This window comes from Coenobita brevimanus, chromosome 7 (assembly GCF_032717465.1).
Source record: "Coenobita brevimanus isolate Jiangsu-jjx chromosome 7, ASM3271746v2, whole genome shotgun sequence".
NCBI lineage: Eukaryota > Metazoa > Arthropoda > Malacostraca > Decapoda > Coenobitidae > Coenobita > Coenobita brevimanus.
Window position 1 is genome coordinate 13,382,189 of NC_136960.1, and position 14,077 is coordinate 13,396,265.

Below are 14,077 nucleotides of genomic sequence, written 5' to 3' on the forward strand. Positions count from 1 at the left end.
CTAAGATCGCTTTCCCTTTTGCTGTTGCCTTCTTTCTTTGGTCTGGTATGGGGGAGGGTGCGAGATGTGGTGTCATAAGGTGAGGTGAGAGGGCAAAATGTGCAGTACTGAGTCATATACACCCACCAGATATTAATTATAGATAGACACCAAGGTAAACACAGGCCAGGTACCCTGGTGTGCGTTGAGAACTTAACCTGTATTGATAAATTCATGTCGGGGTCATCAGAGGCCCTTACACCACTGACAGAGGGGAAAGGGATGGGATGGATGGAGAGGGAGTCAGAAGTGAAAGGGGAAATTAGAAGGGGCGGATGCGGTGACGAAATGGGGAGAGATGGAATGACAAGAATGGGGGAGGGAAAAACTGGAGGGGTGATGAAGTGGGAGGGAACGGGGACTATAGGATGATGCAAAGAGGGAAAGAGGAAGAAGGGATGATGGAGGGGATGGACTGTAAAAGATGGGAGAATGCAGAGAGAAAAGGGGAATATGGAAGGACGGAGGGAGAAAGGGGGAGATATGAGGATGGAGAGAGACAGGGGGGGGGAGGGGGGAATGATAAGACGGAATGATGGAATGGAACTAAGGAGAATGAGGGAATGTGCTGGAGAGATGATTGTGGATATTGCAGGAGGAAGAAGAGAGTGGTGAAGAGTGAATGTTGAGTGTGTTGGAGGAAGGTGGGTATTTGTTGGAGGGTAACTAAAGTGTCTTGAGGGAGAAAGGTGTGTTGGAAGGTATTCCCCCCCCCCCCTGCTCAGTACATGTTTCTGTTTCTCTCGTTTTCTGTTCTACTTTCAATTCTTCTTGATTCTGTTACATCTGCCTCCGAATATTGTTTCTACGAGTAGTCTCCCAGTCTTTTCATCAAAACTTTTACCTTTCTTAATTTTAAGCATTTTTCCTTGTAAGCCTTTCATATTATCTATCTATCTATCTATTGCCAGACGCCTTAATCCCGTAAGGGGTGGCCACAAACAAATCGCCTCCATGTCGCCCTGTCCCCCGGCTCTTCATTGCCCTGCTCCCAGCGCACACCCCTGTCTCTCATAAACCTCTCCACTCCCTCCATCTCTTCCTTGGTCTCCACCTCCCTCTCCCCCCCTCCACCTCGTTCACATACTCTCCTCGTCAGTCTCTCACTCTCCAATCTCTCCACATGGCCAGACCACCTCAGTGTGTTTCTCCTCACGCTTCCTATCACATCCACATCCACACCACATAGCTCCTTCACTTCCTCATTTGTCAGTCTCTCTCTCCATGTAACTCCACATGCTCCTCTCAGATAACTCATTTCCATTGCTCTCACTCTTGACTTGTGTCCCTCCAACAAGGTCTAAGCTTCATTTCCATACGTTAGAGGTGGTATCACAATACTGTCATGTAATACCTTTTTCACTTCCCTGCTCACTTCCCTGCTTCTTATCACTGCTTTCAAGAAACCAGAAACCTTTCTTCCTTGTACTCTTTCAAGCACTTCACCCTGAGCACCCTCTAAACTTCCATCCTTACTCATCACACTACCCAAGTACTTAAACGCAGTCACTTTTTCCATTTCCTCCTCATCCAGCCTCACTGCATATTCACTGACTTCACTTCTCTCGAAGACCATAACTTTACTCTTCCCTACATTCACCTTTAAATTCCGCTTCTTACACACTCACTAACTCATTCACCAAGCCTTGCAGCTCCCCTTCGTCTTCACTTAACAACACAGTATCATCCGCAAACAACAGTACAGGGAGTTTCCAAACAATGCCCTCTCACACTAGGGCCGCTCCAACATCCACTGCCCTACCTTGTATCTCTTTTATAACCCCATCCATATAGCCTACAGACTGAACAACGACAGAGACATGACACACCCTTGCTTCAATCCAACCTTCAAATAGAAAAATTCACTCAGTTCACTATCCACACGCACTGCAGCCTAAGCACCCTCATAGATACTCTTCACGGCCTTCAACAACTTCCCATCTACTCCATATATTCTTAATACTTTCTACAATCCCTGTCTATCCACCCTGTCATATGTTTTCTCCAAATCCATGAAGGCCGCATACAACTTCTATCTCTTCTCTAGAAACTTTTCCACCAAAGATCTAAGAATGAATATCTGATCTACACAACCTCTTCCCTTCCTAAAACCTACTTGTTCTTCTCCACCTAATTCCTCTGCTATTTCCCTTACTCTGTCAATAAGTATCCTACCATATACTTTTCCTATTACACTAAGAAGACAAATACCCCTATGATTACCACACACTTCTTTTTCCCCTTTTCCTTTGTATAGGTGAATAATTATACCTGACTTTCAATCCTCCGTGATTCTACCTTCCTCCTGGCCCAATCTGCACATCTTCCACATCCATTCTACTACTCTCTCTCCCCCATGCTTTAGCATTTCACCACACACTCCATCAATTCCTGGGACTTTCCCCATTTTAACTTTTTTTCATTGCTTCCACAACTGCCATCCTACTGATTTCTTCCTCTCTTCTCACATCCCTCCTTCTCCCAGCCATTCCCCAGCCACTTATACTCGCATTATTTTCATTCTGTATGTTCAACAATTCCTTAAAGTATTCTCTCCATCTGCGCACGTCTCCCTTCTCTACTAGTAATCTACCATTTCTATCTTTCACTCCCCAACTAACTCCTTTGGCCCCCTGTCTAACCCTCTTTACCTCTTTCTAGAACATTTTCTTATATTCCATCCACTTTACACTCAAATTCCTTCCAAATTCCTCATCCACTCTCTTCTTACTCTCTCTTACCAATCTTTTCACCTCTCTCTTCCTCTCTACATATAACTCTCTCTTCTGTCTCTCAACTTCTTCCACGCCCCTGTTTCTCATCCACTCACACTGTGCTTTCTTCTTTTGTGCCACAGCCTCTCACCTCTTCATTCCACCATGCTGTTCCCTGCACCCCCCTTCGTCTTCTCTTCACCCAACACGCCACATCACATGCTGCACAGATTTCTTCTGTGAATATCTTGCCTACACCTTCCACATCCCCCATCTGCTCCAATCCATATTTAGCCAATTGCTCCTCCACTTCCCTCTTATATTCTGCCTTTTTTCCATCTTCTAGTATCCTTTCCACCCTCAATGTATGAAGTACTTCCTCCTGTCTTTCCCTTCTTTTATTTCTCCATTTCATTTGTACTTTGATGGTGATCACCACCAAGGTGTAGTCAGAAAGTTCACTTCCCCAACCTCTATATACTCTTGCATCCATTACACACATTATCCTTTCATCCACACACACATAATCAATCATTGCCTTCCGTTCATTCAGTTCACCACCCACCCTTCTCATCACTTGCCACGTATACCTATGGGTCATTTTGTGCCTGAAGAGGGTATTGGCCATCACCAACCCCCTCCATGCACAAATGTCCACTAAAGCACTGCCATTCTCATCCACATCTGCAGGCACACCCCACTCACAAACTACTCAATCCACCTTCACATTCCCTACTTTTCCTTTCATATCTCCAATCAAAAACGCCCTCTCATTCCTTTCAAACTTTTCCATGCATGCTTCTACATTTGTCCAGAACTCTTCTCTCACTCTGCTTGCATGATCTTGCGTTGGCACATACACGCACACAATCGCCCACATTTGTAGTCCAACTTTCAATCTTACCCACACAATCCTTGAGCCAACTGATCCATACTCTCTTATACTCTCCTTCTATCTGTTACTCACAACAATACACACTCCTTCTTTTGCCCTCTCATTCTCACATACTCCCGCGCATATACCCCATCCATAGTCCAATTCTCTCACACTTTCACCTCGCCATTTAGATTCAGTTAATCCACATACATCCACTTTCGCACAATGGTGGGCATTAACGCTTTAATCGCTAATCCGTTATTAACGAAGCTAATGTTTTTGTTAACAAGTTAGAGCGTTAATCTGTTTTTGAACTTAACGGATTAGTGGTAACTTCCGTTAACATTTCCGTTGATCCGTTACTCCGTTAATTATGTCCTAAAACAGGTCACTTTAGGCCAGAAACGTTTCGAATCGACATTTAAATCGTCAAATTGATACTGTCAAAGTTAGTGGTGAGTGATACCGTGATTCAGAAATCGATACGAATTTTGTGTGTGTGTGTGTGTGTGTGTGTGTGTGTGTGTGTGTGTGTGTGTGTGTGTGTGTGTGATCTACGTTCATATAAGTTATATGAACTTAGATCTGAAGTTGTGAACCACCTGTTACGTAACAGATGCTTCACAACTTCACACAGGTTTTATAACGGCATAGTTCGACTATGTGGCTGGAGAGAGAGAAAAAAAAAAGCAGTTCATAAAATGGTGAAAAATCAAATATATTCCCATAATGAATATTTCTACTACTATCATATCACTCACTATCCGAAAATTCCATGCATACCGTGCATGTACTGACACTTACTCATTTATACTCGATACTCGAACATGGCGTCGATACTGCGGGGTTTAAGCATGGTGTTGGTAGTTGAAGAAGTGAAATTCTAACTGTATTTTCTAAATATTCTGGGGTATTAATGAAACTTTTCTAGCAGCAAGAGTGTCTTTTATTAAGGAAAATCGAGTTTCATATGTAAAACTAGCAGATTAACGGATTAATGGTTAACTTCCGTTAATTTTTGGCACAATTATGTTTTTAACTATAACGAAGCTAATTCTCTGATTAACAGATTAACGGTTAACGAAACTAACGTTTTTCATTAACTTGTCCACAATGCTTTCGCATCCTCAAGCAGCTGGACCTCATCATTTGGACCCCTTACATTCCATGTAGCTATCCGTACCATGTCCTTTGTTCGGTCCTTAGTCGTCACCTGTTGGTCAGTCCTGGTCCGAGGCTTCTTGTTCTTATTTTTAGTTAGTTGTTTTCCGAGGATGGACACTAACCCTCCGCCAACCCACTTGCTGTCAAGTAGGGAACATTTTAAAAATGTGCGTAATCATGTTTTTACCCGGCTCTCCAAAAACCATAAGGTCATACTGAGGAGTGTGGGAGAAAAAGAGGAGGAACACAGGAGAGGAAAACAATCGTAAGATAAGAGGTAGAGGAAATGGACAAAGTGAGAAGACTGAAGGAGAATAGAAAAGACTTAAGTCGTGAATGATGACCACTTGAGAGTGGGTAACATTCCTGGGATAACATTCACCTCAGTATGCCTGCTGTGTCTGGGCATTACCACATACTTGGGGTAAAATTTCAAGTGCTTACGCGGACATAAAGCATACAAAGCAGCCGTTAACCCCTTCACTACCATGACGTTTTCAACATCTGACTCAGACCATTATCAGACGATTTACTACAAAAGAACCTCTGATGGAGAAGGAGATCGTTATATCCACATCTAACCTCTCCAATTCGAAAGCGTCTTCTTGGCTGAATAAAATCGCCTGTTGGTAGCAAAAACAAAGTATTAACTGTTATTTCAAACAAAATGTTAACGACGGTATGCTTGCCAAATGAAAAACGAGCTGGACTACAAGCTGCTAATGAAGGGGATGGAAAGTGAGGCAGACACTTCTGATCAACAACAAAGAGTGAAACTGAATATGTGATGCCTCTCTCCCTCAGCATCTTTAGCACCATTTTTCATTCTGGGGACGTCTTTTTCACTTTGTGCCAGCTAACAATGCGTTACTTTATTTACCCTAAGATAACATGCGAGCAGTGGTGGGATTAATGAGAGCTAAATAATCCCACTGGTAATGTGTCCTCAAACCCGAAAATAAGTCGTTTGGAGATGGTGATTACTATATAAAGACTGAGGCACTGGTGATCAAGACGGGAGAAAAAAATGTGTTCCTTCGACCTGAAAGCAAGGTAAGTCACACAAAGTAACGAGGTGACTGTCCTGATAGGGTGCGGTGGCCAACTCTATCGAGAGGTATCTGTGTGGGTGGCTGCAGGTTAATTTGTCCCTCCTAACTTTGTATACAGGGGATACAGTGGGCTTAGGTGTGGAGGGGAGGCAGGAGGCTCAGGTGTCGAGAGGAGACAGGGAGCTTAGGTATGAAGGGGAGACTGGGGGTTTATGTGATGTAAACTTATCATAACGTGAACACGCTCGTATGCGGACCATGGACACAGACAGGACAATAGATAGGTACACCGTTAAAAACGCGTGGCCGAAAACGGGTAAATTTAGAGGTCTAAGAGTAAAGTTAAGTCTCAGGGCTTTTTTTGGTTGATTATCGCTGGTACCACCAAAAATACTTAGCATCGCTAAGTACACTTAGCAGACGAAATTTTTCACGAGTTGCACTAAGTCTGGGCAGAAAACTTAAGTAATACATACCAAACTACTTACTGGTCTTAAGTACACTTTGGAGACGACAAACTTAAGTACCCCGAATGAGGTTACTTACTCATTTCAAAGCCAAAGGTGGCTGTTGTGTATATGTACGCAACGACCTATCTTGCTCTCGTGTTCCTGAACTTGATTCTTCTGAATTCTCTGCACTCTGGCTTCGGCTATCCTGTTCTTTTTCTGAGTAAACATATCTGTGCTGTTTAATATCTCCTAATTCTGCTGACTATCAAAAATTCTTTTTCTATCTTCTACGATGGAACACATTCTATCCACTTCTCCTTTCTCTGAAATCTCCATTCTAGGAGATTTCAATGTTCACCACCACCTTTGGCTCTCCTCTCCTTTCACTGATCTACCTGGTGAACAAGCCTACATCTTGTACAGCACCCTACCCATATCCCTGACCGCCTTGGAGAGAGCTCCAGCATAGTTGACCTCCTTACAACTAATCCTTCTGCATACACTGTTAATCTTTCCTCTCCTTTGGGCTCCTCCGATCACAACCTTATTACCTTAACCTGTCCTATCACTCCGGTATGCCGTGTGGACCCTCCAAAGAAATGTCATCTGTGGCACTTTGGAGCTGCAGATTGGGAGGCCCTCAGGCAGTACTTCTTTGATTTTCCATGGAATGATTATTGCTTCCATGGCCGGGAGCCATCTGAGTGTGCCTTGCGCATTATGGAGGTTATTCTTTCGGGCATGGAAGCATACATTCCATTCTCGTATCCTCTGACTAGTGCAAGAAAGCCTTGTTCTAATGCTGGCCGCAACAAGGAGAGGGCTTATAAAAGGAACCGGAGCCAACCCACCCCTGAATCACATCTTTTTTATGTTTCTGCCCAGAATCGTGCTAAGGCTGTTCTTCACTCTGCTAAGAATAATTTCATCCGTACTCAATGCTCCCAACTCTCCAACTCATATTCTTCCCGCTCCTTCTGGTACCTTGCCAAAAACCTTTCTAACAACTTTACCTCATCATCCTTCCCTCCTCTTTCCTATTCATCTACTGATAGAGCAGATCTCTTCGCTCAGACTTTCTCCTCCAATTCCACCTTAGACGATTCCGGTGCTGTTCCTCCATCGCTTCCCCCCCTCAGACTTCCTCACAGCTGACATTAAAATTTCTTTAGCAAATGTATTTTCTGCCATCAATGGCCTCAATACTAACAAAGGATATGGGCCAGATGGAGTCCCTCCTGTTGTCCTCAAGAACTGTGCTTCAGTACTTCCACCATGCCTTGGTAAACTCTTTTGCCTTTTTCTGTCAACTTGTACCTTTCGTTCTTCCTGGAAGTTTGCTCTCATTCATCCAGTCCCAAAGAAGGGTGACCATTCCCAACCCTCTAACTATCGTCCAATTGCTTTAACATCCTGTGTTTGAAAAGTTTTTGAGTCTATTCTTAACAGAAAAATTTTAAAGCATCTTTCCTATCATAACCTCCTTTCTGATCGTCAGTATGGGTTCCGTCAGGGGTGCTCAACTGGATATCTTCTCACCTACCTTTCAGACTCCTGGTCATCCTCCTTTCGGGACTTTGGCGAAAGCTTTGCCATTGCACTTGACATGTCAAAGGCTTTCGATCGAGTCTGGCATAAATCTTTAATTTCCAAACTACCCTCTTATGGTTTCTATCCTTCTATCTGTGCCTTCGTCTATAGCTTCCTTTCTGGTCGTTCTATAGCCGCTGTTGTAGTCGGCCATCGTTCTTCTCCTAGATCTATCAACAGTGGTGTTCCTCAGGGCACTGTCCTATCACGAACTCTCTTCCTTTTACTCATCAATGACCTTCTAAGCTGCACATCTAACCCTATCCACTCATACGCTGATGACTCCACCCTTCACCTTTCCATTCGGTTCCCGCAACGTCCATCTCAGCAGTTACTTCAACAAACAAGGGATGAGGCAATGGCACACCTAATGTCTGACTTGGCTCGTATCTCTGACTGGGGTAAAAATAATCTTGTTTTTAATGCATCAAAAACTCAGTTTTTACACCTATCAACCCGACACAATCTTCCACAACAGTACCCACTAATGTTTAATACTATTCAGTTTAATCCTGCATCATCCTTGAACATGCTTGGGTTTCATTCACTGGAGACTTATCTTGGAAAGATCATATTACATCTCTTGTAAAATCTGCTTCCAAGAGATTAGGTGTGCTATGCCGACTCCGTACCTTCTTTACCCTTGCACAGCTGTTGAGTTTATACATAGATTTTATTCACCCCTGTTTGGAGTACAACTCTCATGTGTGGGGAGGCTCCCCACATACAGCTCTTCTCAATAGGGTGGAGTCAAAAGGTTTTCGTCTCATCAACTCTCCTCCTCTTACTGGCTCCCTTCAACCGCTGTCTCTTTGCCGCACTGCTGCATCTTTATCTCTTTTCAATCTATTCCATGGTCACTGCTCCTCTGAACAGTCTGCTTGCATCCCTTCACCTCTACGACTGGTGCGCAGCACCCGTCTAGCAACAAACTCTCATCCCTTTTCCGTCCAACTTTATAATGCAAGAGTTAACCGTTACTCCTAGTCCTTCATTTATGCAACAGGTCAACTCCGGAACTGTCTCCCTCTGTCTGTATTTCCTACTTCCTATGATCTCCAGTTTTTCAAACGCAGTGTGTCTAGGCATCTCGAAATTTATGGATCTTGATTTTGGCTCTCTTTTGTATTGTTTTTGTTTTTTCTTGGAGGGAACGGTTTGCTGGCTCTGGCCTTTGGTTCCTTCTTTCTTGCATAAAAAAAAAAGTGCTTCTCATTTTAGTCAAGATGCCCGCACAACAAAAGCGACGAGTGAGAATATGAAGGGCGATAAATTATAGAAAAACAGGAAAGAAAAGCTATTTTGGGCCTATGTATGAGGTTTCCAACGAATTAATATATAAAAATTAGACCAAGATGAAATATTACAGTATAATGACAGATTTGGGGATGTTAAGCCACAAACAGTCTATGCAAGACCACTAGCGCAGAAATGAAAGTAATTGCAGTACTTTGTTACTTGGAAATTAGAAAGATGCAGCTGTTTAATGGTAATAATCCTTGACTTCTCTTATCTTACGTACAAACAATTTCTCATAAACATCTCCCCATAGGACGTATTTCCGCCATTCAGCCATAACTTATCAAATATAACAAAGCTTGTGTTGTACGGTTACAAATACTGTGGCTGCTTTGCTGATGAAAAAATGCAAGGAACAGTGTGCCACGTACACTAACCTAAGAATAATCTGTTGTGACGTGTTGGAAGCGATTCGCAAATAATGTTGTCTCAACATCCAGCTGCAGCTCTACTCCATGGTGATGAGTCGTCATTACCAGTATATTCGGTAAATTAGTGGGCATGTACAAAATAACCGCGAAATGTTTTGTAAGCACATTAAATGTAAAACCGATCATAACCTAACCCAATTTTGTCAATAATTTAGCTGTAGATGTGCCCCATGGTAATAATTCTGTATCATAATTCTTCAGCAAATTAGAATACACGTGTAGAATAACAGCAAAAATGCAAGAAAATGTATATTACGAATACCACCTAACCTAATTAGTCTTTGACGGGGAAACGACCAGCCAAGGTTATGCAAACGGTCCACAATAGTCCTAAATTTCAGATATGTCTGTGTTCTACGGTAATCACTCTGTCTTATTACATGCAGTAAATTAGAATACATGTACATAATGGCTGGGAAACGTTGTGCAAGCATAAAGAGTGGGGAACTGATCATAACCTAACCTAACCTATCCATGTTTTGACGGGGAAACGACAGACTTGTCAACGTGAGATCGTGAAGGGATTCAAAATGAATTTTGTTATCATATTCAGCACTAGTTTTAGCGCATGGTAACCATTCTTTATCATATGCATTCAGTCAAATAAAGTATATTTATAAAACACCAGGGAAACGTCTTGAACACAGGGAACCGTCTATGTTTTGTTGGGGAAACGACTACCCGTCCGACGGCGTCGTTGTTAGGTGATGCAAAAGATTCTAGACGAAGTTAGACCTAATCAGCTCTTGTTATGCCCAACATTAATGATTCTTAATCTTGATCATCCAGTAAATCAGAACACATGTGTAAAAGATCAGGGAAACATCCATATCTTGACAGGGAAACTTCTGTAGGCGATATTGAGTTTTTACTTAAAACTTCACTGAGAACATTGCCATACCCAACAGTAATAAAATGTTTACCATTTCCATCCAGTAATACAAAATACATGTGTAAAATAACGAACAAACGTCTTAAGGTGGAACAAATCAAAATATAACGACGGTAGGTCGGTGACACCAAGAAATTCGAATTTCACGCTGCACTCGACACTCAGAATATTGCAGTATTTCTTACCTGTGACGTTAGTAACAAAATTATGATTGGTCATTCACTCTGTTTTAAATAATTCATTGTTTTACTCATCATGATTTTGCTATGCACTGCTTTTCATCCAGCCGTACTGCACTTAGGACTTTAGTACTTTGCCGAGTGCTGCGCTAAGCAGTATCGATGGTAGCACTTAAGTAGTCCACTCAGTAAAGTACTCCAGGCCGGGACTTAAGTATAAGTAATTTCGTAGGTACCGGTAGGGGTCCAGTGACGAACGCCTGGCCGGAGCTGCAACTTTAGTTATGGTACAGTACGTCAGACGCTCACGTTGGGCAATACTGGTGTTAGTTTTTATAGTACAGCCCTTAGGAGTGGCTTCTCGTTGTCTAAAGGTTATCTTAACCATACTCTTTTTACTCTAACTTGACCTAAAACTGTCATCTCTCCATCTTGAATGCTGAGCTGTGGCAATGGATTGAAACTAGAATATGGTGCTTGTCACAAAGAAGTACTATAAAAAGGTTGTTGAGCTCTTCTATCATGAAGAGAGAACCTGTATTTATTCACAGGAAAAATCATCAGAGAAATTACCAATATGCCGGGAATCGAACCCGGGACTCTCAGGTGAGAGCCAGGCAGCTTACCACTACACCACGACCAGGTAAAAGTAAACTCATGTCACAATCTTGTAACCAACGTCCCTCCGCCCCCACTGTGGGCATGAAGAGGATGAGTTAACCCCCTGGCACTCGGGCAAGTAGATGCTTTTAATCTATCCCAAACACTTACGGCAAGTCAGAATGAAGAGAGAACCTGTATTTTTTTCACAGGAAAAATCATCAGAGAAATTACCAATATGCCGGGAATCGAACCCGGGACTCTCAGGTGAGAGCCAGGCAGCTTACCACTACACCACGACACTACTTGCCCGAGTGCCAGGGGGTTAACTCATCCTCTTCATGCCCACAGTGGGGGCGGAGGGACGTTGGTTACAAGATTGTGACAACGTAAGTTAACTTTTACCTGGTCGTGGTGTAGTGGTAAGCTGCCTGGCTCTCACCTGAGAGTCCCGGGTTCGATTCCCGGCATATTGGTAACTCTTCTATCATCATTTTATGCCACTGAGCTACATGAAATATGCTGTAAAAGGACAAAAATCTGGGCCAAGTTAGCGTCAAAGGAGTAACATTTATCCTTGTTACCGTCAAAACGATTATATTCAGCTTTTGGTTAGCTCTTCGTCGTCTGCGTGTTAACTCCTTTACTAACATTATTTTGTGGCAGAATTAATGCATCTAAAAACAAATGCCTTATATTGTACTGGTTAATGGATATTGTTCTTAACTTTATCAATACGTCAGACTGCCTAAGATGATTAAAATAATTAAGTGAAGGGAGAGGGGGGGAGATACTACTGCCACGGCGAGAAAGGATATGGAAATACTGAAGAAAGGATATACAGGAGGAGGAAGGGAGAGGGAAAAGTAAGAGGAGATGGAAGGAAGTCAAGCCCTAATATTGATATCGTCAACAAAGAATCCTGGCTGCTATGTTCTCAGTCACCGTACTCAAATTTCACCCTTTGACCGCCATATACAGAGTTTCTGTTTTGCTTTAGCTATCATCATACGTTTATATTTCGTTTAAGGAAACTCGTGGGGGCAAGAACCTTAACATTATCGTTGTGACCGAGAATTAAAAATTTTACGCTCTATCACACTTAGCGCCACAGAATTGCTGCAGTTGAAGAGAATCCACTGCAGGCAACTGGTTAAGACACTGTTGACACACACACTACCCATCCAACCTCGGTTGCAACCCTTTTCTTGGGAACCACACGGCACTGTCATACTCTCTCTTGGTAATTAGTGGCTTACGGCAATCAAACACACACTTAACCGTCCAGCTTCTCCTAAATTCTTTATCGAAGGATGGTGAAGGTGGAGACGGAAGGACTGTGTGGAATATATTTTGATTCACAGAGGTCTAAGCATCAAGGAGGGTGAAAGCCGTGTATGGAACAAACCGGACTGGAATGAAGCGTTTTATGTAGGTACCGGTATGAACAGCTGTCAATGATCTGTAAGGGGCAAGAAGTGGAGACATTGAAGTAAACTGTGAATCAGCAGGACCTGGTTGTGCGTGGCTTAAAACTGCTAAGATGAAGAGCCTATATATCGCTATATACGACTGCTGAGACTCTGAATGTGACTAGATTACATGTGCTCTGTTTTCTGGCGCCATTCCGATCGAGAGTGCAACAACGAACATTCATTTAAAAGTATCTTGTCCTCAAACGTTTTCATGTAAATTTTCCTATAATGCATTGTAGTCCTTCACACTGTTTCCTGACTCCCTGGCTGGAAGGAATGGCGAGGTGAGGGAGTGGAAGGGGTGGCCGCAACAACTCCAGCACCAACACCTGTTTATACTCACATTAAGTAGCCGGACCAGAGTGTATGTATTAGACCGCTGTGTATGTACCACAGCGTGTGGGCTGGACTGAAGAAGCTGTCGAATTACACATCAGTGCTTCATCCCTTACACTCCGCCCCAGTGCTGTTTTTGCCCCTCTAATCATTCTACAAAAAGGTGTTATGTTGTGACGGCCACTGGCTACTCCTGGAGTGTTGCCTAAAAACTCTCAAGACTAAAACCGACACCATCAATGCCTTCATACTGTTTTTCTAAGAAGGTATTTTCTGATGACCATGTTGTTGATATTTTCCCCTCTGTATTGGTCATTCGCCCTCACTCTTGAATAGTCGGGGCTTCAGAAGATTATTTTAAACCTTACTATTTGGTTCTGATTGCCAGGACAACTTGTGGTGCTAATATATATACATTTTTTTCGAACATCTTCGATTTCACCTCTACTTCGTAGGCTCCGATATCTGTGGCCTGGGTATGTGTGTGTTTGCAGCAAGGAAGTGGTATAATGAATCTGTGAGAACAGGAAGTGATTATATTACACGGTGAAGCAGTGTTAGTTATTTTCCTCCACAACCAGCCACTGAGATTTGGTGATGCTGTTTTCATAAATGAGGATCAAAATATATGAATAACGTGGAAAAGAAAATGATAAAGAGGCAGACAGAAAGGGAGGTTAAATATAAAGAAAAGAAAACGAGAGGTACACAAAGAAAAGCTGGGAGGAAAGAGGTTAAAGAGGAGGTAAAGGGAAGGAGTAGTAAGAGAAAAATAATAAAAATAAGGCAGAGAAAAGGAGAGGCAGAGAAAGATGGGTTAAAAGGAGGTCGAGAGGAGAGGTAGAGAGAGGTTACAAATAGTGAACAGTGAGAAGGAGTTGTAGAGAAAGTGAGGCAAAGATATAAGCTAATTAAAAATAAGCAAGAAAGAAGGAAGTAGAGGAAGAGGCGGTAAGAAAGTTTAAAAAGGAGGTAGA